This window comes from Cucurbita pepo, chromosome LG18, assembly GCF_002806865.2.
Source record: "Cucurbita pepo subsp. pepo cultivar mu-cu-16 chromosome LG18, ASM280686v2, whole genome shotgun sequence".
Lineage (NCBI taxonomy): Eukaryota > Viridiplantae > Streptophyta > Magnoliopsida > Cucurbitales > Cucurbitaceae > Cucurbita > Cucurbita pepo.
Genome location: NC_036655.1, coordinates 360,433 through 384,503, shown reverse-complemented (window position 1 = coordinate 384,503; position 24,071 = coordinate 360,433). Strand labels below are relative to the sequence as shown.

At 35.5% G+C, this 24,071-nt stretch overlaps 1 non-coding gene and 4 pseudogenes across 1 annotated transcript; 4 read left to right on the top strand and 1 right to left on the bottom strand.

Moving 5' to 3' along the window:
• Positions 1-3,955: 3,955 nt before the first annotated feature.
• Positions 3,956-5,106, bottom strand: LOC111780466 (annotated as a pseudogene).
• Positions 5,107-5,920: 814 nt separating this feature from the next.
• LOC111780670 lies at positions 5,921-7,066 on the top strand (annotated as a pseudogene).
• A 9,165-nt stretch (positions 7,067-16,231) lies between these two features.
• LOC111779644 lies at positions 16,232-17,236 on the top strand (annotated as a pseudogene).
• Positions 17,237-17,516: 280 nt separating this feature from the next.
• On the top strand, positions 17,517-18,059 carry LOC111780465 (annotated as a pseudogene).
• Positions 18,060-19,865: 1,806 nt separating this feature from the next.
• On the top strand, positions 19,866-19,937 carry TRNAD-GUC. Its single transcript has one exon. It is a non-coding gene; the product is annotated as a tRNA-Asp (tRNA).
• Positions 19,938-24,071: the final 4,134 nt, after the last annotated feature.

Genomic DNA, 24,071 nt, shown 5'->3' with positions numbered 1-24,071 from the left:
ACAATCAGATAATTATTAGCTGAAACCTTTAAAAAGAAGAAAATTTTATTAGAGGTGTCATATGACTCGAGAAGTTGATCAATTCGGACTACTTAACCCAAACTATAAAGGTTAGGTTGAGTTTGATTTTTTTTGGTTTGTGTTGGGTTGAATTTATGGAAAATCGAAAAAATCAGGTTGGTTCATGGGTTGACATATTTTTTTATCGAGTCAATCAGACCAACCCGAAAATAGAGTTAGAACTCAACCCAACTTAATAATTGACATTTGTAACCAATGTTATATGTATCGTAGATAAGTATGATATTTTTAAATAATTAAAACAAATATCATGACAACTCAATGTGTGTTAAATTGGGTTGGGTTGTGAACTTTATTAAGTTACTAACCGAGCCAATCTAAAATTTCGGATTGGTCCAAAATATTTTCTCAACCGAACCGATGTATATTCCTAAATTTTATAGCAAGTAGATATTTATATAGTAATTTTAGTTTTTTTTTTTATTTCTAAGAATAAAAAAACTAAAAATCACGGTCCAACTCATGCGGAAACTAAGTTAGTTCTGCTACACTTGGAGCCCGTGCATGCAGGTTTGCTTGTTGTGACTCTAGCCGACTTATTTCTCTTCTAAGCCAAGTCATCTAGCTCAACCTTGTTTTTAATGACATATGGATCATGTTGACCTAACTAATAAAATATCAATCCGCTAACTAACTGACTCAAATTTTCGATTTTTAAAAAATTTAATCAAATTCGAGTATAATTTTTTTTAACCCAACCCAATTTTTTATAGCGTAGCTTAGGCCCATTATGCAAATTGGCCCAAGAAAGGTTCGGGCCTTAAGCCTAAACTTGATAAAAAGAACAAGCCGTACATAACATAACTCAAATATAAAGGGTGTACATTCAACCCGAGAATCCAACTCTACCCAACCCGAATTATAAGGGTTGGGTTGGGTTGGGTTGAATTGGATGTCAGGTTTGGGTTGGGTTCAAATTTGTTAACCCGATCTGGTTCGGGTTGGTTTCGGGTTCCAACAGAAATTAATTGGGTCAACTCGATCCAACTCNAAAAAAAAAAAAAAAAAAAAAAAAAAAAAAAAAAAAAAAAAAAAAAGCCAACAGCTCCAACAAAACGATTGAACGGGGCCGAAGCTCATGTCGTACACGTTTGGCGTCCGCTGCCATACTATCTCTCTCTGACAGCGTCTGGCATCTGCCGTTTGACCGTGAGTCTGAGACTTTGTCTCTTTGGACTCAGCTTCTTTAACCTTTTACTCTGTTTCTTTCTCAGTCTTTCACTTTCATAGTCTCTCAGCTCTCAACCTTTCACGGTCTCACTCTCTCATCGTCTCGCTCTCTTAGTCTCTCACTCACAGCCTCTCACAGTCTCACTCCCTTAGGCTTTAACTCTCCTCTTAGCAATGTCGTGATGTTGTGGTCTCGACTCACTCTCCTCTCCGTCTCTCAGTCTCGATCTCGATCTCTCCTCCTCGTCGACACTCGACAGTCGGTCTCTCCTTCTCGTCTCTCGATCTCTTAGATTTAGATGAAGTGGTAAGGAATTTTTTATTTAATAAAACTGATGAAGCAAGTATTTTGATGGCATTTTTTTGCACTCTGCACCAATATCATCTCTCCACTTTGCACTATGCACCAATATCATCTCTCCACTTTGCACTATTTTTAACAGAGAGTAGAGTTGGTTATGTGGCATTTTTTTTTAGAGAGAGTTTTTTAAATTAAAAGAAAAAAAAAATTGGACCTGAAACCAAGGTGAACCCAACCCAAAAATAGAGGATCGGGTTTTGAAAATTTTCGGGTTGGGTTGGGTTACCAATCCAACCAACCCGAACTTCTGGAGTTGGGTAAAAAAAATCTTTCAACCCAACCAACACTAACCCTATACACCTTTACACGAGAAGATTGAAGATTTTGAGGACCTTGAAGACTTAAAATATTGCAAATTCCTTCGATAACCAAATATTTTGAACAAGAAATCTCGTGTAAAGTGATGTTGTTTAAGAAGGTTCATATCTTAATAGATTCCTCACTAAGAGAATGCAAGCATGGATCATTGTTGAGTTGTTTTTCTCCTTCATGGACATCAAACGTGGAAAAATCAATAGAGGGTCGTTAGTATTATTGGAGTTCAAGTTTTCAGAAGTTGCCCGAAGAAATATGGATAGGAAAAGAAATCAAATACTCGCACTTGCTTTAGTTGCATTGCGTATGTTCGTGTTGATCCAAGAAGAGTGACAAGCTTGACTTTAACGTCTCATTAAATTTTTAATAAAGAATTTAAGTTTACTATTTGATTAGATATTATCTATTTTCTATATTCAAAATAAAAAATCAATAAAAACTTATTCGTTTACTGGGGCTATGGGGATTCGTATTTTCTCCCTCCCGAAAATGATAAAAACAAAGATATGAAAGAGGCTGTGAAGTGCTGCTCCATAAGCTATGATTCTGACATTTTTAGGTACAATTTTTTAGATGACAAATACAGAAAAGTCCTGAGACATTGTTACGTGATGTACAAGGACAAAGAGAAGAAAGGCCACTACTAAATTATTGAATCATTGATGCTCGACAAATGCGGCAACTATGCTCGCAGGAGGTCACGTTTGCAGCTGTAGTGGACGTCGACCAAAGAGAACTAAATAAAAGAACGTACAGTCGAGATAAAATCGTGGGGCGAGCTGAAACCGTGGGGGAAGACTAACGACTGAAAAGCAAATTCGAAAGAGTTGAAAGCTAGGATTTCTTTTATTTCATTTTTTCTCCAACGCTACTGATTAATTAATCACGAAATAGGGATGTCTACTCAGTAATCAACCAAGATGTAACATTCATCTATACCAAGTTCTACATTGGTACGATATTATCTACTTTGAGCACAAACTCTTATGGATTTGTTCTTGATTTTGTAGGTCTCGTGCGAATAAAAATAGTATCCTTATTTATATATACCTATGATCTACCTCTTAACTAGTGAATGTAGGACTCTAACAATGCTCAACAATTCTTCCCTCACACAAAGTACACCATTGAGCTCCCCCTCTAAAGTGGCTCGGATTCTATTAACATTACTAAGTTAAGATAAGAGTAAGGCTCTGATAGCATGTTAGGAACAATTAACCTCCACATTAGTATGATAGTGTCTACTTTGAGCATACGCTCTCATAGTTTTATTTTTTGTTTCCAAAAAACTCTCGTGTCCCTTGCTTATATATGCATGACCTTTTCCTTAATTGGCCAATGTAAACTTTCCCCCTTAATTGGCCAATATAGACTTCACTTTAATTAGCCAAGGTAGACTCCAACACTCTACAACATTAGAAAGTCGACTTCAATCTTATAAGCTTATAAGACATCACTTTTGTCTACGTGTGTACATGCATAATAAATTGTCTATCGACTACAATTTTGTGTTCTTTTTAAGAGATCGATTGCATTACTATTGATTTTAAGAGAAAAATTCATATTTCAATGTTATATTAAGCGATGTAATTTTGTTTTAAACAAATACAAATGGTATCAGAGCCAGTTACCGGACGATGTGTCGGCCTTCTCGCTATTCCCCGAAGGAGGGTAGACACGAGGCGGTGTGCCAGTAAGAACGCTGGGCCCCAAAGGGGGGTGGATTTGGGGGCGGTCCCACATCGATTGGATAAAGGAACGAGTGCCAGCGAGGACGCTGGGCCCCGAAGGGGGGTGAATTGTGATGTCCCACATTGGTTGGGGAGGAGAACAAATCACCCTTTATAAGGGTGTGGAAACCTTCCCCTAGCAGACGCGTTTTAAAGCCTTGAGGGGAAGCCCGAAAGGGAAAGCCCAAAGAGGACAATATCTGCTAGCGGTGGATCTGGGTCGTTACAACAAATAACTTAACTGATGTGGATCCAATAGGATTTTCAAACGTAAAACCAAAATGGTGTGTGGAAATGATTAGGCTGTGGTTGGAGCACCAAAAGGAGTAGGTTCATCACATATTTTAGGGTTTTGCTTTCCAAAAATGGTGGGTTTTATTTTCGTACATTATCCGTCCTTCGCTTCCGCTGTAAGTGAGGTCAATATCAGAAACTTCCACACCTTTACATGGTAAGCTACTGCTGCAAACAAATTTGACTGTATCAGGAATAGCGGAAGTGCCTCTAATATTCTTGAAACTAACGTTCCTTATCCTAATTTTTTATGGAATCTAAACATTAGAATTTTCTTTTAGGAAAAAATAATCTTGCAGCTGAGCTAGTTGAAAATGAATTAGGAATAATTTAAATACATACCTTTCGGTTGTATTGGTTCGACAGACAATATTCTTGGTCTATAAGAATAGGATTCCTTACGTTATCCATTTCAATATTTTCAAAATGCATGTCAGAGGCTGAGAAAGCAACAACAGAATCTAGCCATGTTTTGATCCTTACACCGTTGTCAATATTTCTCAATTTACACCGTTATCCATTTCCTTGATGTACTTTCCTAAACTAAGTTACATTAGTAATAGTTATTTTCTTGTTACTGTCTCCTAGAGAAACACAATCATCTCCTGTTGCGATTGGTGTATCGAAAATGTAAATAATCGAGAATGTAAATCTCTTATGAACTACTCACGTGACTTCCATCAGTATTGGGACTTTGGTGCAGTGATTGTCACGTGTTGAACAGTAAGATTCTTGCAACCCAAAAGATTGATGTGGAAATTCTTACTATCCAAAGAAGTTATATCCTTCACTATTGAATAAATGATGAGTTGAAATAGTACCTAAGTACGTAAGTTAATTAAGAGGTTAGAATTTAAATTAGGTATGATATGAATCAGAGAGTATACTAGGGGAAGTTTGATACATATTTTCTTCAAGTGGCAATCATTCTTTTCCCGACCTGTTTTTTATTGGCCATCATAAACTCCGATGCCTGACAACGTTAATTGATCAACATATTGAAAAATAACCAATCCCTCTGTCTCTGGGTGGGGAGGAGCTTGTAATGTTCCTTCGACCTAAACCTCAATACGATTCTTGCAAAGACCGTGGAGGTTGGATTGACTTTAGTGATAAACTCTTTTTGGAACCATGCACATGCTTCCTTCTATGCATTTTCTAAGGCCCGTAAATTTAATTGTTTGATAAGATAAAAACCCTTTTCAAAAATTTTTTTTTTTTTTTTTGGATGTAATGTATTCGCAATTGATGCTAATAATAACAACGAAGGTGGTAATAACACAATGATTGATCTCAATACCACCGTTTTTTATTTCTCTTTGATCATGTAGTTTTGAAAAGGTAAGGATCAAAACATGGCCTAAGTTAATCTCAAAGTAATATAAAATATCACTGGCATAATTGAGATGACACGTTATTTCATATTAAGATGATGTGAATGTATTAAATGATACGATGCATTATAACAATTATACTTTTAAATAGTAAAACAGGAGTTGGATTGTAACCCTATTTTTTATTTGAAATAACGAACCATTCCCGACCACTATTAAGATGATGTGAATGTATTAAATGATACGATGCATTATAACAATTATACTTTTAAATAGTAAAACAGGAGTTGGATTGTAACCCTATTTTTTATTTGAAATAACGAACCATTCCCGACCACTATTAAGATGATGTGAATGTATTAAATGATACGATGCATTATAACAATTATACTTTTAAATAGTAAAACAGGATTTGGATTGTAACCCTATTTTTTATTTGAAATAACGAACCATTTCCGACCACTAACTATTGTCGGCACGAAAATAGGATAGTTTGGTTAGGAATAGATGGCGATACCTTTAAGATAGTTATTGGAGAAGGTTAAAAGGAGAGAAAAAAAATGGTGGGGATTGGGGGATTGATTGTATGTCATCCCTTCCTAATCTCTTATATATAGATAATGACAACCACAAAAATGGTTAAAATTTCCCACATGATTGGACTCTTCATGGCTGCCATGTCTTTAGTCGTTGGAGCATACGATGTTCTTCTTGGCGCCTACTACGGCCTTTTAGGTGACAACTTACCATCCCCATCGTCAGTGGTGCAACTCTGTCGAAAATACAACATTTCCCGCGTTCGATTGGAAGTTCCAAACCTCGATGTTATAGAAGGGTTTCGTGGCACACAAATCGACTTATCTTTCGGTGTCCCCAACGACATGTTACCAAACATGGCGAGCAATAAGACTTTGGTTGAGTAGTGGTTTAACACCTATGTCGAGCCCTACACTAACGATTGCACTATCAATTATATCGTTGTCGGTGACAAGGCCATCCCCGGCCTCGACGACAACATATTGCCTGTCATGAAATCCCTTCAAGATCTCCTCAACGCTCGCTACTTCGGAGCAGTGAAACTCACCACATTGGTTGGTTTCAACGCATTGGCCGTTACAAACCCTCCATCCAGCGGCGCATTCAACCCGGTTATTGTTGAGAACATGAGAGGAATCCTCGAGTTCTTACGAGGACAAGGGTCTCCTCTTATGGTTAGCGTATATACGTATGATCAATATGTTTATGGTGGTAATATAAGCTTGGGTTATGCGACGCTTAGTGAACAAAACACGTTGGTTCGCGATGGGATGTTGAGTTATAATAACTTGTTTGATGAAATGGTGGATGCGTTTTATGCAGCCATGGATAAGGAAAATGTTGGAGATGTGGCCATTGTTTTTGGGGAAACTGGTTGGCCTACTTGTGGAAATTATAACGCTACGACACCGTTACTTGCAGCGGAGTTCAATCGGAACTTCAAGAGTCATATTAGCTCAGGAAAGGGGACACCGAAAAAGGAAAATATTTATATTGAAGGATTTATTAGGAGTATATTCAATGAGAATCAAAAGCCCGAAGGAGAGTCACGGTGTTATGGCATGTTCAACGTTGATTCCACACCTATTTACTCCGTGTTTTAACTGGGTTAGATGTATCCTATGGTAAAATGGTGTTTTTCATGGGAAGTTTTTGGTACTAAATACTAAGATAGCTTGAAAAAATAACTTAGCATATTACTTCTATTCCTTCCAATGTGTGTGAGCTTGTTTGTCAAATAAAAATATTATTAGTTAGAGTATGTGCGGATTGGGTTAGGTCAACCCAACCCAAAAAAGTTAATGTTCGGTTGGGTTGATATCCGTTGAATTAAATAATGAATCAAATCCAACTCAAGCATAAATTTTGTATGTNTAAGCTTGGGTTATGCGACGCTTAGTGAACAAAACACGTTGGTTCGCGATGGGATGTTGAGTTATAATAACTTGTTTGATGAAATGGTGGATGCGTTTTATGCAGCCATGGATAAGGAAAATGTTGGAGATGTGGCCATTGTTTTTGGGGAAACTGGTTGGCCTACTTGTGGAAATTATAACGCTACGACACCGTTACTTGCAGCGGAGTTCAATCGGAACTTCAAGAGTCATATTAGCTCAGGAAAGGGGACACCGAAAAAGGAAAATATTTATATTGAAGGATTTATTAGGAGTATATTCAATGAGAATCAAAAGCCCGAAGGAGAGTCACGGTGTTATGGCATGTTCAACGTTGATTCCACACCTATTTACTCCGTGTTTTAACTGGGTTAGATGTATCCTATGGTAAAATGGTGTTTTTCATGGGAAGTTTTTGGTACTAAATACTAAGATAGCTTGAAAAAATAACTTAGCATATTACTTCTATTCCTTCCAATGTGTGTGAGCTTGTTTGTCAAATAAAAATATTATTAGTTAGAGTATGTGCGGATTGGGTTAGGTCAACCCAACCCAAAAAAGTTAATGTTCGGTTGGGTTGATATCCGTTGAATTAAATAATGAATCAAATCCAACTCAAGCATAAATTTTGTATGTTGCTATCACACATACAATCATACTCAATTCGATGGAATTGTTTGATCTTAAAGGAGATCTTCTATAATTTCGCACGTAAGGGGTTATTTCTTGGTTTCGTCCGGTCATTAATAACTTGATTATTTTGAGATAATAGTAGATACAATCATACTCAATTCGATGGAATTGTTTGATCTTAACGGAGATCTTCTATAATTTCGCACGTAACNTTAAATACGCTCGGATGACCCCTTCTCATAATTAGAATGTATATAACCTAGCCCTATTCCGGTCTGGCCCGGTATGGAATGAACTTATAATCATGGAATCGACTCGATCATCAGATTATAGATTATAAGTTCATAACCCTAGCCCATTCCCATTTTGGGCGGAACAGATCTACTAATTCTTTGATTCCAGTTAGTAAGAGGGATCTTGAACTAAGAAATAGATTCTAGAAGCTAAACTAAAAAAGGGTATCCTGAGCAATTTCAATAATCGGGTTCATTGATATTCCTGGTATAGTAGATGCTATCACACATACAATCATACTCAATTCGATGGAATTGTTTGATCTTAAAGGAGATCTTCTATAATTTCGCACGTGAGGGGTTATTTCTTGGTTTCGTCCAGTCATTAATAACTTGATTATTTTGAGATAATAGTAGATAGAAACAAGGCTCACAAATAGTCCTCCACACCATAATAAACCAAGAAATATAGGCCTGCCTGACATCCACACCAGAATAAACCAACAAATATAGGAATTAGGCCTGCCTGCCATCCACACCAGAATAAACCAAGAAATATAGGCCTGGCCATCCACACGAGAATAAATGAAGTTTTCCGAAAAAAACGTGCTATAAATGAAGTTTTTCGAAAAAAACGTGCTAGTGGAGGAAGACCTCCTAATAAGAGACATAGGGCTAAAGAGAGAGCCAAAAGAGGTAGTAGGTTGGGATCGAAATTTTCAACCCAAATAACCCTTATTAAATAATCAACTCAACCCGGAAATTTTCAACCCAAATAACCCTTATTAAATAATGAACTCAACCCTAGAGATGTCTATTTTGTAAGTGGAGACCCGCCCCGAAGATGGGGATTTCTTGTTACGGGGAATAAGAGAGAGAGTGAGGAACATTTTTTTTTTGTTTAGACGGGGAATGAGAGAGAGAGAGAGTGAGGAACATTTTTTTCCGTTAGATGAATGGGGTTGAGAACGAGATTATATTCTCATCCCAGTCCCACTTAATATAATAATATTTTTGACATATGTTAAAAAGAAATATATAAATAATTAGTTTTGGCTGTATTTAAAAAATAGTTAGTTTGAAGACTTTAATTGTAATATTTAAATTAAAGTCGTAGATTTTTTTTTGTTGGAGACTATGTTGTAATATTAAATTTTGAATTTTTAAAAATAATATCTTTGTTTATGAAATATATTTATTTATTAGGATTTTTTAAATAATTTTTAATAAAGATTATATCGATAATTTTGCACATATAGAGAATGAAATAAGTGGCAAGGATGGGGATAAGGAAGACTTCCTATCTCTACCTCGTCTCGTGGACATCGATTGTTACGACCCAATTTTTGAGGCATCAAAAATCGGACCGTGACAAAAAGAGAAAATCAATAAAAATAAAATAAAAGGTAGAATAAAAGAAAAAAATTCAATAAATTAACAAAAGAAAAAGAATGTTATTTCAAATTTAACAAAATGAATATAATGTTTGAAAGGAAACACAAAAGAGACTCTAAAACGACCCGTTTGTGACCGCACAACTGTCGAACGCTCCCCCACTTTACCCAAAGAACACCTAAAAAAGATAGGAAAACAAGGATGAGTATAAAAATTATACTCAGTAAGCCACCTATTTGTAGGGTCTCATCGCATTTTAGGCTTAACAGATCCCCACGTGCTTCTCATTGCCTCTAGGATGTCTGATTCTGGTCTTATCCCCTTGGAGTTATTCTGGTTCTCTGTTCTTTCTTTTAAACCCTAAGAGTTCCTTATACCGAGCTATAAATGGCTGGTGTCTCTCTACGAGTTGCTACCTCTGCATGGCTATCTAAGACTATATGGAGTGTGTAGAGTACCTCTTAGGTCCATGATAGTCTCCTTCATTGGAGGGCGCGACCCCTCTCTTATCCCATGCAGCTAATGGGCTATACGACGTGGGCTCACGTTTCCCATGCGAAACATCTAGCAGCAGTGAGAACTAATTAGCAACCCTTGGTCCCCCACGAAACTATTGATATCGTTCACACAACAAGTATCATAAGAACACTCTTAGGGATTCTTGAGAGAGAGAAAGTTAATATCTACTCCTAATGACCATTTGGAGTCGAAATTTCATAAAAATTTGTTCACAACAATTGCTCGGTGGCCTCGAAAGAGCCGTTTTGGGCTTTTGAATTATTCGGTTATGTCAAGAATCAAGGAAGAACAAAAGGTAAGATTTTCGGGTAGTTGATTTCAATTTTCCTTCAAATTTGAGAATCTTCGATTACTATTTCCACTCCTATACCAGTACTATGATGGTAGACCAAGGTTGGTTAGGGTAGTGCACCAACACAACTAGTCGCCCTAACCTTGTGGAAGAGCTGAGACAGTAAACCCGCCCTAAGAGGGCGCGTGGTGCCACAAAAGTTGATTCAATAGATAATCGACACACAGAGGTCACTCCCCTAACCTTGGGTAACTGATTGTCCTATGGGAAGGGTTCGCCAATTAATCTCCCGTCCGAGGCTAGCATACACAATATTGTCCCCAAAGAGAGAGAATTTTATTAGGTGGCGTCTGTACCTAGAACACCAATTTCACATTGCTTAGGCAAAGCAAGCTACCTGTATCTAAGAATCGCAAGGTCGTTCACTCTTCATATGAGATTTGTTACCTAAAAGACTTGTGATGCCATAAAATGGTAAACAACCTTCTCCGAATCCAAAGTGGTTCCGTGAGCAGCTAAAGTATCCATCAAAACTTCGATGCACTCCAGATGCTCAAATTGTAGTAGAGACTAGGCTCAAACTTTCTAGAGCCCAGAGTAAAGTCCGTGGATACATGCTAAGTTAAGGATCCAATGAGAGCCTACACGTAGGTTCTTATTGAGTGCTTTTATGCTCACTATTTTCCTTTCCTTTCCTTTTTCACGTATTCGCATGCTCAAGGTTGAGGTGAAGGAGCGTTCGAGAGTTGTAGGGTAACAAAAGGAGTCGTTTCAGAGCGTCAATCAGATTTTATATCTTGGGATATTTGTATTTCGATTTGTAATTATATCTCAAACCCATTTTTCCGTTCATAATAAATTGAATAATACTTTCTTGTAATTAAATTTTTACTTCAATTTCAAATTTATGGGTTAGCATGGATAAGGTTGAGCTTTATATGCATGAATTGCTTAATACCATTAACGGTGGTTGGTAGGCATGAGGGTCCATCCCTCTTAATGATGATGTTATGAGGCCTAGTTAGGAGACACGAACTAGCCTCTAACAGAGAATTTGTCTACATTTGCTAGAGCTAAAATTTGTTATAGTGTATGTCCGGTCACCAAAATCATGTCTACACCTGCTAGAGCTAAAATGTTCCAAAATGTTCTACAGGGGATGTCACTAGTTGTTAATTCTTCATACCCGAGTTATATGCTATCGAAGTTTTGGTTATTGCTTTATCACTTTTAACTTATAACATTTATTTCTTTCAAAAAAATTCAACGCATTTTTTCGCTCACGGTTTCTAAAATATTTCTTTCAAACGTGACTCGAGGCCATTGTGAACACTTGTTTAATCAGTTTAATATTATTATTTAATCCGTTCGAAAAAAAATGTAACTTAAAAGAACTAACGAAATTACATCTTAATTATTTAAGAATCAATACCATAATTCAAAAGAAAAGTATTGATGGGTTTTATTTAGGTTTGTACCTTTGTTGAATTAGATTGGGAAAATCCTTTGAACTAACAAAAAAAAAAAAATTCAGATTGGTTGGGTTTACAGGTGTACATGGTCCGGGTTGGGTTGGGTTGAGGTTTTTTTTTTTTTTTTTTTTTACCTAACCCAAAAGTTCGGGTTGGTTGGATTCGTAACCCAACCCAACCCGAAAATTTTCAAAACCCAACCCTCTATTTTCGTGTCCGGTTGTCAAGTTGTCAATTTTTTTTTTTAATGTTTTATTTCTCCCCATTTATAATTATTCGGATACAATCTTACATAAAATATATTAAAAGTTCACAAACAAACACAAATCCATCTTTAATTATTCACATAAAAAAATTAATAAAAAACAACGAGCGAAAAGGGTAACATATTAACGTAGTTCAACATTGTCATAAAACTAAAGACAGTTAAATATCGGCATTTCTTAAGAATTGGTTAAAAAGATAGATCATCAAATTAAATAAACAATAAAAATGATTAGTTTAAAGATGTTGTATATAACAAAAATAAAAATACCATAAAATAATTGCAATATAGTGTGACCTATAAAGTTAGAGAGCCCGGGACTAAACAGAATAAGAAATTAAAAATAATAAAATAATATAAAAGAAATTAAACAAAATATGTATATCCATGGCGACAAACTCAGGCGTGTCCTTAGAAAGGCCGAGGTACCACTCTGGCAAACCTATACGGAAAGATTCTTAATATAATTTATATATTTTTATTTAGCTCGGGTCAATCTGAAGGTTTTATCCACGAATCCGGAATNGGAAATTTTTTTTTGGACCAGCTTGAAATTTCGGGGTTGATTGGGTTAGTGTGTATAGAGTTCGCAATCCAATCCAACCCTCTATTTTTTCCGGTTGGGTTAGGGACATCGTAGAATTTTTTTTTTTTAATTATTTTTAGAAAATCATACTTATCTACCATATGTGTTATATTAATGATTAAAATCTCATAAAATTCAAATATCAAACATTCACAAATAACACTATATCGTTAATCTTCAATTATAAATTTCAAATGTTTTTAATTTTCGTAATAATCTTAAAAGTAAAGTAAGTTAGGGTTGGATTGTAACTTTATTTTTGGAGGATAACTATTGCCGCCCTCAAAAATAATAATAAAAGTTAACATTTCCCACATGTTAGAGTCTTTATGGTTGGGATATCTTCTATCGTTGGAGTATTCGATCAGCGAGTTATCAACTTCTAATTTAAATTCTGATCGTTGGACTTGGTAATCTATGAATGTTCTAGATTGTGTCCAATCTTGGACGAGATCCAACAACTGGATTTATGAATGTTCTAGATTGTGTCCAATATTGGAGGAGATCCAACCGCTCAATTTATGAATGTTCTAGATTGTGTCCAATCTTGGAGGAGATCCAATAGCTGAATTTAAGAGCGTTTAGATTGTGTCCAATCTTGGACAAGATCCAACAGCTGAATTTATGAATGTTCTAGATTGTGTCCAATCTTGGAGGAGATTCAACAGCTTGATTTATGAATGTTCTAGATTGTGTCCAATATTGGAGGAGATCCAACCGCTCGATTTATGAATGTTCTAGATTGTGTCCAATCTTGGAGGAGATCCAATAGCTGAATTTAAGAGCGTTTAGATTGTGTCCAATCTTGGAGGAGATCCAACGGCTGAATTTAAGAGCGTTCTAGATTGTGTCCAATCTTGGAGGAGATCCAACAGCTGAATTTATGAACGTTCTAGATTGTGTCCAATATTGGAGGAGATCTAACAGCTCGATTTATGAATGTTCTAGATTGTGTCCAATCTTGGAGGAGATCCAATAGCTGAATTTAAGAGCGTTTAGATTGTGTCCAATCTTGTAGGAGATCCAACGGCTGAATTTAAGAGCGTTCTAGATCGTGTCCAATCTTGGAGGAGATCCAACAGCTGAATTTATGAATGTTCTAGATTGTGTCCAATCTTGGAGGAGATCCAACAGCTCGATTTATGAATGTTCTAGATTGTGTCCAATCTTGGAGGAGATCCAACCGCTGGATTTTGAGATTCCATGGATTTTGTACAGGTTACCGGGTAGGTTTTGATTTTGAGCAGAATGACAATTTCGTAATTATCCATATCTTCAAGGGTATTTTGGTAATTTACCCTTATCTAAATATTAGAAAAATATCTATAATGGTTTTTTAAAACTTATTGTTATATTTAGAAGTAGACAAACAAAGGTCAAAACAATTATTTTTTATTGATTATGGAAACATATATACTTGAGGTTAATATTATTATTTAATCAGTTGGTACGTAGTTATATTAATAACTAAAATCTCATAAAACAATATATCACTATTCTTTGTGGTTATAAGTGTTAAATATTTTTAATTTTCATAATAATTTTAAAAGTAAAATAGGCAGAGTTAGATTATAACCCTATTTTAGGATAGGTTGAGTTAACCCGACAAAAAAAAAGTCAACACGTGAACTAACCTAAATCTTTTATTTTAAAAAAAATCAATCTACTCGAACAAAAAAAAAATCAAATCCAACCCAACATTTATGGTTTGAATTGGATGATCAGAATTTTTTGGAACTTACCTAAAAGGACATAGCAACTATTGTTTTGCCCGAATGAAATCGCAACGAAATCCAAGCCAGGTTTTGTAGATTTGTTAGATTGGTGATCCAAGCAGCTTAAATGGAGTTCACCCGGGCAATCTAACAACGAAATCCAAACCATTTAGTTTAATGTTGGGTTGTCCGGTTGTGTTATATTAAGGACTAAAATCTCATAAAAATCAAATATCAACTTACTCAAATTGAAAAGGTCTAACTCAACCTAACCTTTATGATTTGAGTGGAATAATCTGAATTGGTTGGACTCTCTAGTCATATGAACCCGTAGTTTTATCTATCTTACTCTGTATGATTTGTCGAACTTCCCTAAAAGGACATAACAACTATTGCCAGCCACTAAATATTTCCAACATGACATCCAAGCCAGGTTTGGTAGACAACAACACGACAGCTTGTGTCTATTAATTTTGATACCTTAAGGTTGTTGTTCGAGAAGTGAGAATGTTTGCTTAATGCACCGCACCTAAATGGTGTGAAAGTCATCTATTTATAATCAAATAAATTACAAGGATATGGAAAGAGTAATAAATGGCAATAACAATAAAGGTAAAGATACCTACGGTAACCAGGCATATTTGCCTTATAATAAAATATCAAATATGATATAGTTTACAATTTAGTACTAAATATCCTTAACACCCGCAAGCTGAGCGTTGGATTTGAACGAACGTGAAGCTTGGATCTGAAAAATTCAAAGAGAAGTCGAGAAACACTTTTCATGAAGATGTCGACAACCTGGTTCGAAGGAGGCGTAGAGAAACACTTTTTTGGCCATCGAAAACTGCAGAGGAATCATCATTCAACGGCGATGTTGCCTTGGCTTCGACGAGAATATGTCTAACCCATGAAGAGGGATTGTCGCTCAGCGACAATGCTGCCTTAGCTCTGGTGAGAATATGTCTAACCCAAGAAGTAGAAGGGGAAACCTAGAGCAAGGGACAAAGACAATGTTGAAGTCGGAAGAGTCGCCACAGTGGGCGAATGAGCCAATTTTGGCGAGAATGGCGGCGACGACTTGGTTGGCGAAGAGGCTAGTGCGGCCCCCAGATTCCAAAGGTAATCTCTGCAGAAGGTCGATGGGCTTATCAAGATTCCGTATATTTTTTAAAAGAACGCTGAGGACGATCCTGAGATTAGGGTTTCTGTAAAGGATTGTATTGCCCGAATGAAATCGCAACGAAATCCAAGCCATGTTTTGTAGATTTTTTAGTTTGATGATCTGAGCAGCTTAAATGGAGTTCACCACCTAACCCAACTAAACCGTTTAGTTTCATGTTGGGTTGCCGGGTTGTTTTTCTTGTAATTACTTTTAAAAAAATCATACTTATCTATCGTATGTGTTATATTAATGACTAAAATCTCATAAAACTCAAATATCAACTTACTCAAATTGAAAAGGTCTAACTTAACCTAACCTTTATGATTTGAGTGGAATAATCTGAATTGGTTGGACTCTCTAGTCATATGAACCCCTAGTTTTATCTATTTTACTCTGTATGATTGTCGAACGCTGATAAGAATGTTTGCTTAATGCACCGCACCTAAATGGTGTGAAAGTTATTTATTTATAATCAAATAAATTACAAGGATATGGAAAGAGTAATAAATAGAAATAACAATAAATGTAAAGATACTTACGGTAACAACAAGACAAATATGTAGATATTTGTCCTATAATAAAATATTAAATATGATATATATAGTAACAACAAAAGAGAGAGAAAACCGTGTGGAATTGTTATAGTTATAGGTCATCCTATCCTATCCCTTCATAATCTCTTATATATAACTCTTTTCTTTTGATTATGACTTCCACTTTTAAAATCACAACCACAAAAAATGGTTAACATTTCCCACATGATTGGACTCTTCTTGGCTTCCATGTCTTCGGTCGTTGGAGCATACGTTGTTCTTCTTGGTGCCTACTACGGCCTTGAAGGTGACAACTTACCATCCCCATCGTTAGTGGTGCAACTCTGTCTAAAATACAACATTTCCCGTGTTCGATTGGAAGTTCCAAACCTCGATATTTTAGAAGCGTTTCGTGGCACAGAAATCGACATCTCTTTTGGTGTCCCCAACGACATGTTACCAAACATGGCGACCAATAAGACTTTGGTTGAGGTGTGGTTTAACACCTACATTGTGCCATACGTTGACGATTACACTATCAATTATATCGTTGTCGGTGACAAGGCCATCCCCGGCCTCGACGACAACATATTGCCTGTCATGAAATCCCTTCAAGATCTCCTCAACGCTCACTACCTTGGACGAGTGAAACTCACCACATTAGTTGGTTTCAAATCATTGGCTGTCACAAACCCTCCATCCAGCGGTGCGTTCTACCCGACTATTGTTGAGAACATGAGAGGAATTCTCAAGTTCTTAGGACGACAAGGGTCTCCTTTGATGGTTAGCCTAAATATGTATAATTGATATGTTTATGGTGGTAATGTAAGCTTGGGTTATGCAACGCTTAGTGAACAAAACTCATCGGTTCACGATGGGATGTTGAGTTATAATAACTTGTTTGATGAAATGGTGGACGCGTTTTATGCAGCGATAGATAAGGCAAATGTTAGAGATGTGGGCATTGTTGTTGGAGAAACGGGTTGGCCTACTTGTGGGAATAATAACGCTACGATACCGTTGCTTGCAGCGGAGTACAATCGGAACTTCAAGAGTCATATTAGCTCCGGTAAGGGGACGCCCAAAAAGAAAAATATTTATATTGAAGGGTTCATTAAGAGTATATTTAATGAGAATGAAAAGTCTGGAGAGTCACAGTGTTATGCCATGTTCAACGTTGATTCTACACCTATTTACTCGCCTGTGTTTTAATTTGGTCATATGCATCATTATCTCTATTCCTTCCAATGTAAGTAAGCAAGTAAGCTTGTTTGTCCAATAAAAATATTTTGAGTGCGATTTCTTGTAGGGGTGTACATGGTCCGTGTTGGATCGGTTGGAGAAGTTTCTTGACGCAACCCAAAAGTTCGGGTTGGTTGGATTGGTAACCTAACCCAACCCGAAACTTTTCATAACCCAACCCAACCTCTAGTTTCGGGTTGGGTTGTCAAATTTTTTTAAAAAAGTTTTATTTATTCACAATTTGTAATTATTCCGATATNTGGCTGTCACAAACCCTCCATCCAGCGGTGCGTTCTACCCGACTATTGTTGAGAACATGAGAGGAATTCTCAAGTTCTTAGGACGACAAGGGTCTCCTTTGATGGTTAGCCTAAATATGTATAATTGATATGTTTATGGTGGTAATGTAAGCTTGGGTTATGCAACGCTTAGTGAACAAAACTCATCGGTTCACGATGGGATGTTGAGTTATAATAACTTGTTTGATGAAATGGTGGACGCGTTTTATGCAGCGATAGATAAGGCAAATGTTAGAGATGTGGGCATTGTTGTTGGAGAAACGGGTTGGCCTACTTGTGGGAATAATAACGCTACGATACCGTTGCTTGCAGCGGAGTACAATCGGAACTTCAAGAGTCATATTAGCTCCGGTAAGGGGACGCCCAAAAAGAAAAATATTTATATTGAAGGGTTCATTAAGAGTATATTTAATGAGAATGAAAAGTCTGGAGAGTCACAGTGTTATGCCATGTTCAACGTTGATTCTACACCTATTTACTCGCCTGTGTTTTAATTTGGTCATATGCATCATTATCTCTATTCCTTCCAATGTAAGTAAGCAAGTAAGCTTGTTTGTCCAATAAAAATATTTTGAGTGCGATTTCTTGTAGGGGTGTACATGGTCCGTGTTGGATCGGTTGGAGAAGTTTCTTGACGCAACCCAAAAGTTCGGGTTGGTTGGATTGGTAACCTAACCCAACCCGAAACTTTTCATAACCCAACCCAACCTCTAGTTTCGGGTTGGGTTGTCAAATTTTTTTAAAAAAGTTTTATTTATTCACAATTTGTAATTATTCCGATATAATCTTAGATAAAATATATTAAAAGTTCACAAACAAACACAAATCAATCTATAATTATTGACAAAAAAAAAATGAATAAAAACACAACGAGCGAAAATGGTAACATATTAACAATGTTCAACATTATCATAAAATTAAAGACAACGACATTTCTTGAGAATTGGCTAAACCAACAAGACAACTAAATACGGACATTTCTGAAGAATTTGTTAGAGTAACCAAAATATAAAGATAGATCATGAAATTAAATAAACATATAAAATTATTTTTATATATATATATTAAATAAAAAAGAAAGGATTAAATAACAAAAAAAAAAAATAATAATAATAAATAAATAAGATAAATCATAAAATTAAAATTATATATATATATATATATATATATTAAATAATATAAACACAATAATAAAAAGAAATGGTTAAAGTAACAAATATATTAAATAAACATATAAAGTTATATATATATATATTAAATAATATAAAGAAAATAATTTTAAAAAAACACATGTATTTGCTTGACATCAAATTCGAGAAAAATTCTTAATATATTTTATATATTTTTATTTGGTTTGGATCAACCCGAAGGTTTTGCACACGAACCTGAAACTAAACCGATCCAGTTTGGGTTTAGAAAAATGAACCCAACCCCACCGAATATATTAATCCAACCCAACCCAATCCTTATAGTCCAGGTTGTCGGGTTGAATGTACACCCATAATTTCTAGACTTGAATAATGAGGCCCACTCTTTCATTGGCCCGATAGGTTTTGATTTATGATTTGATCATAAACAAAATTTTCATTAATAAAATCAGTGGTATTTAAGGTGAAAGATATAATTAAAGAAGATAAAAGAACTTTTAATCCAGTTGAAATTATGAACAACGGGTAAAGGATTGACTTGCTTGTAATGATTATATCAATTAACATAATTTGTCTTAGAGTGGAGTACAACTCTAAATCCATAGTAGAGTGATCTTAATGAATGAAAATTGATTAATTAATTAATTTTGTATTATTGAAGTATATAATCTATAAGTTCATAAGGTCAACTTGCTAACTGTATGTGTGTGTTTGTGTGTGACATTGAACAACCTTATGATACGACACGTGCAAGGACCATAGGGAAAGTGTTGTTCATACTTCAAGAAATTTATCAAACCAAACCAGTAGTAACGTCACTTACTTGGTTGGTTTAGACTGGACTTACTAAATATTTTGAATACTAACATAGATCTGCCCTTCAAAATTCAATTCAACCAAATCCATCGTGTTGATTCAATTAAAATACGATAATATTTCAATTTTTAGATATTTTATTATTAAATATTCTTAATTTTCATTAAAAAGAAAAAAAAACCTTGGATTAAAATGGGAAATTTTTAAAGATCAAGAACAACCAAATATATATATATATATATAGGACTATTTTGCATACATTTATTTTATTTAAATCTATTTTGCATTTGTAATAATTATAATAAATAAATAATAAGAACACTTAAAGAACACAAGGTCGTTGTAGTATAGTGGTAAGTATTCCCGCCTGTCACGCGGGTGACCCGGGTTCGATCCCCGGCAACGGCGATATTTATTTTTCGTTCAAATTCATCAGGGCTACACACGCGTCGCCTTCTGGAAGGCATACATCATATTTTTTAAGTTTGAAATCTAATATTTTAATTTTTTTTTATTAGTTAAAAGTCTAAATATAATTAATTTAATATCTATAATATTTAAAATTCTTGATTTTATCTTTAATCAAATTTTTAATTAGGCCATATTAACTAATAGTATATTTTACAGCANTTTTTTTTTTTTTTTTTTTTTTTCTTTTTTTTTTAAATTTAAAACTTGGGTCTGGCTCAGGAAGTAATGAGTCCCGTCTCTCATCCCTCTGAATGAAGAAGTAGTGAGCCATTAATATGGACAACTTTTCTCCCTATACCGGAAGCCACCACGAGAAAGAAACATTTCGCCCCAAAGATAGGTTGTAGTCGAGTTCTGTACAACTCTTTAGTTAACTGTTAAAGCTATGTAAGTCAACTTGGGTTCTTTCCACTGAACATAGGCAACAACGCTGTCTGAGTATGAGTGGGTTCTGGTACTTGAAATGAGCGCCCCATCTGGTGGGGGCGGCTATCACTGCTGGAAGCCCCTATGGTTGTTCGACTACGTACTCTCAGCTTCCAAGGTCACTTTCTGAGCTTGCGAAAGGGTGAATGAGACCACAATAAGGTTTGTTTGCCTTGATCACCTTCCGAGATATTTAGGCAGAAGTGCCCAAAAAAACTGTGCTAAGGTATATAACTTTCGCACTTTCCGCAAGCTTTTTTTGTTCACGAAAAAAAAAAAAAAACTTGAATAAAGCGGTACTAAGCTACGCGCTTCTCCCTCACTTCTTCTTATACCCTCAATTTACTTTACTAACGTAAAAACGGGAAGTCACTCATTCAAACCTCCCGCCTCTCGGTTAGCTTCCTCGGCTTCCGGTGGTGGGCCAATCGAACCCACACGAGACTCTTTTTCTTCCAGGGAGGCAAATTCTTACAAAATCTCTTTGTCAAAAATCAAAATTATTTGGTTGGGGAAGATAGCAAAGGTGCTAAAGCAATCAATGGGTCCTCGACATACGTGTTAGGGATCGTGAACTTTGTAATATGAGCAAATCTCTTGGGAATTCGAATGACATGAAGTCATTGTTGATGATTATTGGGAGTGAGTCCCGCATTGGTTAATTGTAGAGATCTATGATTCCTAACAAATGGTATAAGAGCTAAGGGAGATTCACCATGATGATCGAGTGTTTTCATAAAAGAGTTGCGTTCAATAGAACGCTCGAACCCACATAAGGGTAAGTAAAAGTCGAGAGCGTGAAACTTGTTGGGCCAAGCGAATCAACCAATCTATAATAGCTTATGAAAAAGCGTTTTTTGTACATCGTAACGAACCCACATAAGGGTAAGTAAGAGTCGAGAGCGTGAAACTTGTTGAGCCAAGCGAATCAACCAATCTCTAATAGCTTATGAAAAAGCGTTTTTTGTACATCGTAACGAACCCACATAAGGGTAAGTAAGAGTCGAGCGTGAAACTTGTTGGGCCAAGCGAATCAACCAATCTATAACAGCTTATGAAAAAACGTTTTTTGTACATCGTAACAGTCCATGTTATTAATTTTGTGTAATATCAGTTCAAGTCTCATATCATCTAGTGAAATATTAATCTTCTAAATTTAACAGATTTATAAGGAAAAATTATACAAACTCATTATATAGGATACTCCTACTCACATATCTGTGCACGAATGATTGAATCAAATCATTTGTAACAATTAAACAGTGAGCTATATTCATAGTGTCGCCGTAATAATTTTTATGCTTAATAGACACGTATACTTCCAATTTTGTGTCAAGTAAGCTCGTTAACTTTATATTTCGTATCTATTAGATCCCTAAAAAATTTCTAGTTTTGTAATTGGATATAAATTTAAATTTTGTATCTATTTAAGCTTAACACTTTCAATTTTGCGTCTATTAGATCCGAGAAACCATCGTTTAAACATATGATTAGACCTAGGCAGTGACCTTGAGATCACAAGGGGAAGTGTTTAAAAATTTAAAAGGAAGTAGAATCTTATTTATCAAGAAAAAGGAAAGACGAGGGAGCATTAAAATTAGGGGTGTACATTCAACCTGACAACCCGGACCAATCCAACCCGAACTATAAGGGTTGGGTTGGGTTGGATTAGCATTTCGGGTAGGGTTGGATTCATTTGTCTGAACCCGAACTGAATCGGTTCGGTTTTGGGTTCATGGGCAAAACCTTTGAGTTGACACGAGCCAAATAAAAATATAATATATATATATTTTTTTTGTATTAATAGGTTCGCCATAGTGGTATTGAGGTTGGTTAAGGGACACTCACGGCCGAGTTTGACGCTAGGAAAATATATGTTTCTTTTTTATTAAAATCTTGATATTCGAAACTAATAAAATGAACGTGTAGTTTAGGAAATATATGCAACGACCCATTTCTTCCAAGATTAAGAATCTAGACTCGACAGCTGATAGCCCCGACATTTCATGCATTCTTTCGGACATGGTCACATTATCTACTCCTTGCTTCTTAAGAGTGAAAACTATCCCGACAGGCCAACACGAGTTATTCCAACAGGTTTTGTCCACACCCACATGCATCTTAGGAAAAGTCTCGGGACGTCACCCAACCTAGAATTTCTCCAAGCAAAACATGCATCTTAGTTAATCCACTCGATTTTTTCCCCGACATTTCATGCATTCTTTCGGACATGGTCACATTATCTACTCCTTGCTTCTTAAGAGTGAAAACTATCCCAACAAGCCAACACGAGTTATTCCAATAGGTTTTGTCCACACCCACATGCATCTTAGGAAAAGTCTCGGGACGTCACCCAACCTAGAATTTCTCCAAGCAAAACATGCATCTTAGTTAATCCACTCGATTTTTTCCCCGACATTTCATGCATTCTTTCGGACATGGTCACATTATCTACTCCTTGCTTCTTAAGAGTGAAAACTATCCCAACAAGCCAACACGAGTTATTCCAATAGGTTTTGTCCACACCCACATGCATCTTAGGAAAAGTCTCGGGACGTCACCCAACCTAGAATTTCTCCAAGCAAAACATGCATCTTAGTTATTCCACTCGATATTTTTTTTTTTATACAAACAAAATTTATTATAACTATATCCATAAACTTTTACTCTTATATATTTGATCGAGTAGCCCGTGAGAGTTGGCTAATTGTGCAATTAGTCCCTCTCTTAGTAATGAAATGGATATTCCTCGTAAATTTTAAATATCAATATTAATATCGACATAAAATTTTAATGATCATTAACATTGATATCGAACCAATAATTTTATAAAATGTCAACTCATGTACAGATAAAGGAAGAAATGAATATCCTGAAAGTTACGTGCTACTCTCATTTTTCAGGTAAAGATAAAGCACTCATGTACGGATGACGGTGTCGCGATGATGGCCATAAAACTAGTGTTAAGGTAGTTCTATTCTATCGTATTCATTTCAAATTTCACGTTATTATTTTCCACTTTACTGTTTAATTTTTTTTTTTTTTTTTACTATGAACGTTTAAGTCCAAAGTATTGTTTATGAATTATTTTAAAGGAATGTTTTCACCTTTAACCGTGACATATGTAGTAGTGACTTTATTATAGTAGAACCCTTATATTTGCAAAAATTTCAGTAATACCTTTTAATTTCTTTTAGAAACTTCAAAAATAATATCGAGATAATCTAAGAGGTGTAGATAGATAGTTTCCGTCCATAAATTGATGGTAAAACTCTTTTTGAATTTTTTAAAATTGCAAACTTTAAAATTTTATGAGTATTTCTTAGACATAATACTCATTTATTTATTTTTGGAAATATTAGCGGATGTAAAAACATCTTTCAATATCCTTTTTAAAAAAAAAAAAAAAAAAAAAACCGATCTTATACTCGTGGGCAATTTTTTTATTTACAGTAAATGTTACGTAACTTATTAGGGTGAAAATCGCTACCCAAGAAGGAATCGACCAAAGATGTAGGTCATACTGACTAAGGCCTCATGATTGACCACGAGATGGAAACAGGGAATATAATCCCGTCCTCGACCCCATTTATCTAATGGAAAAATATGTTTTCCATTTCCTCCCTCATTTTCGATATAAATGAA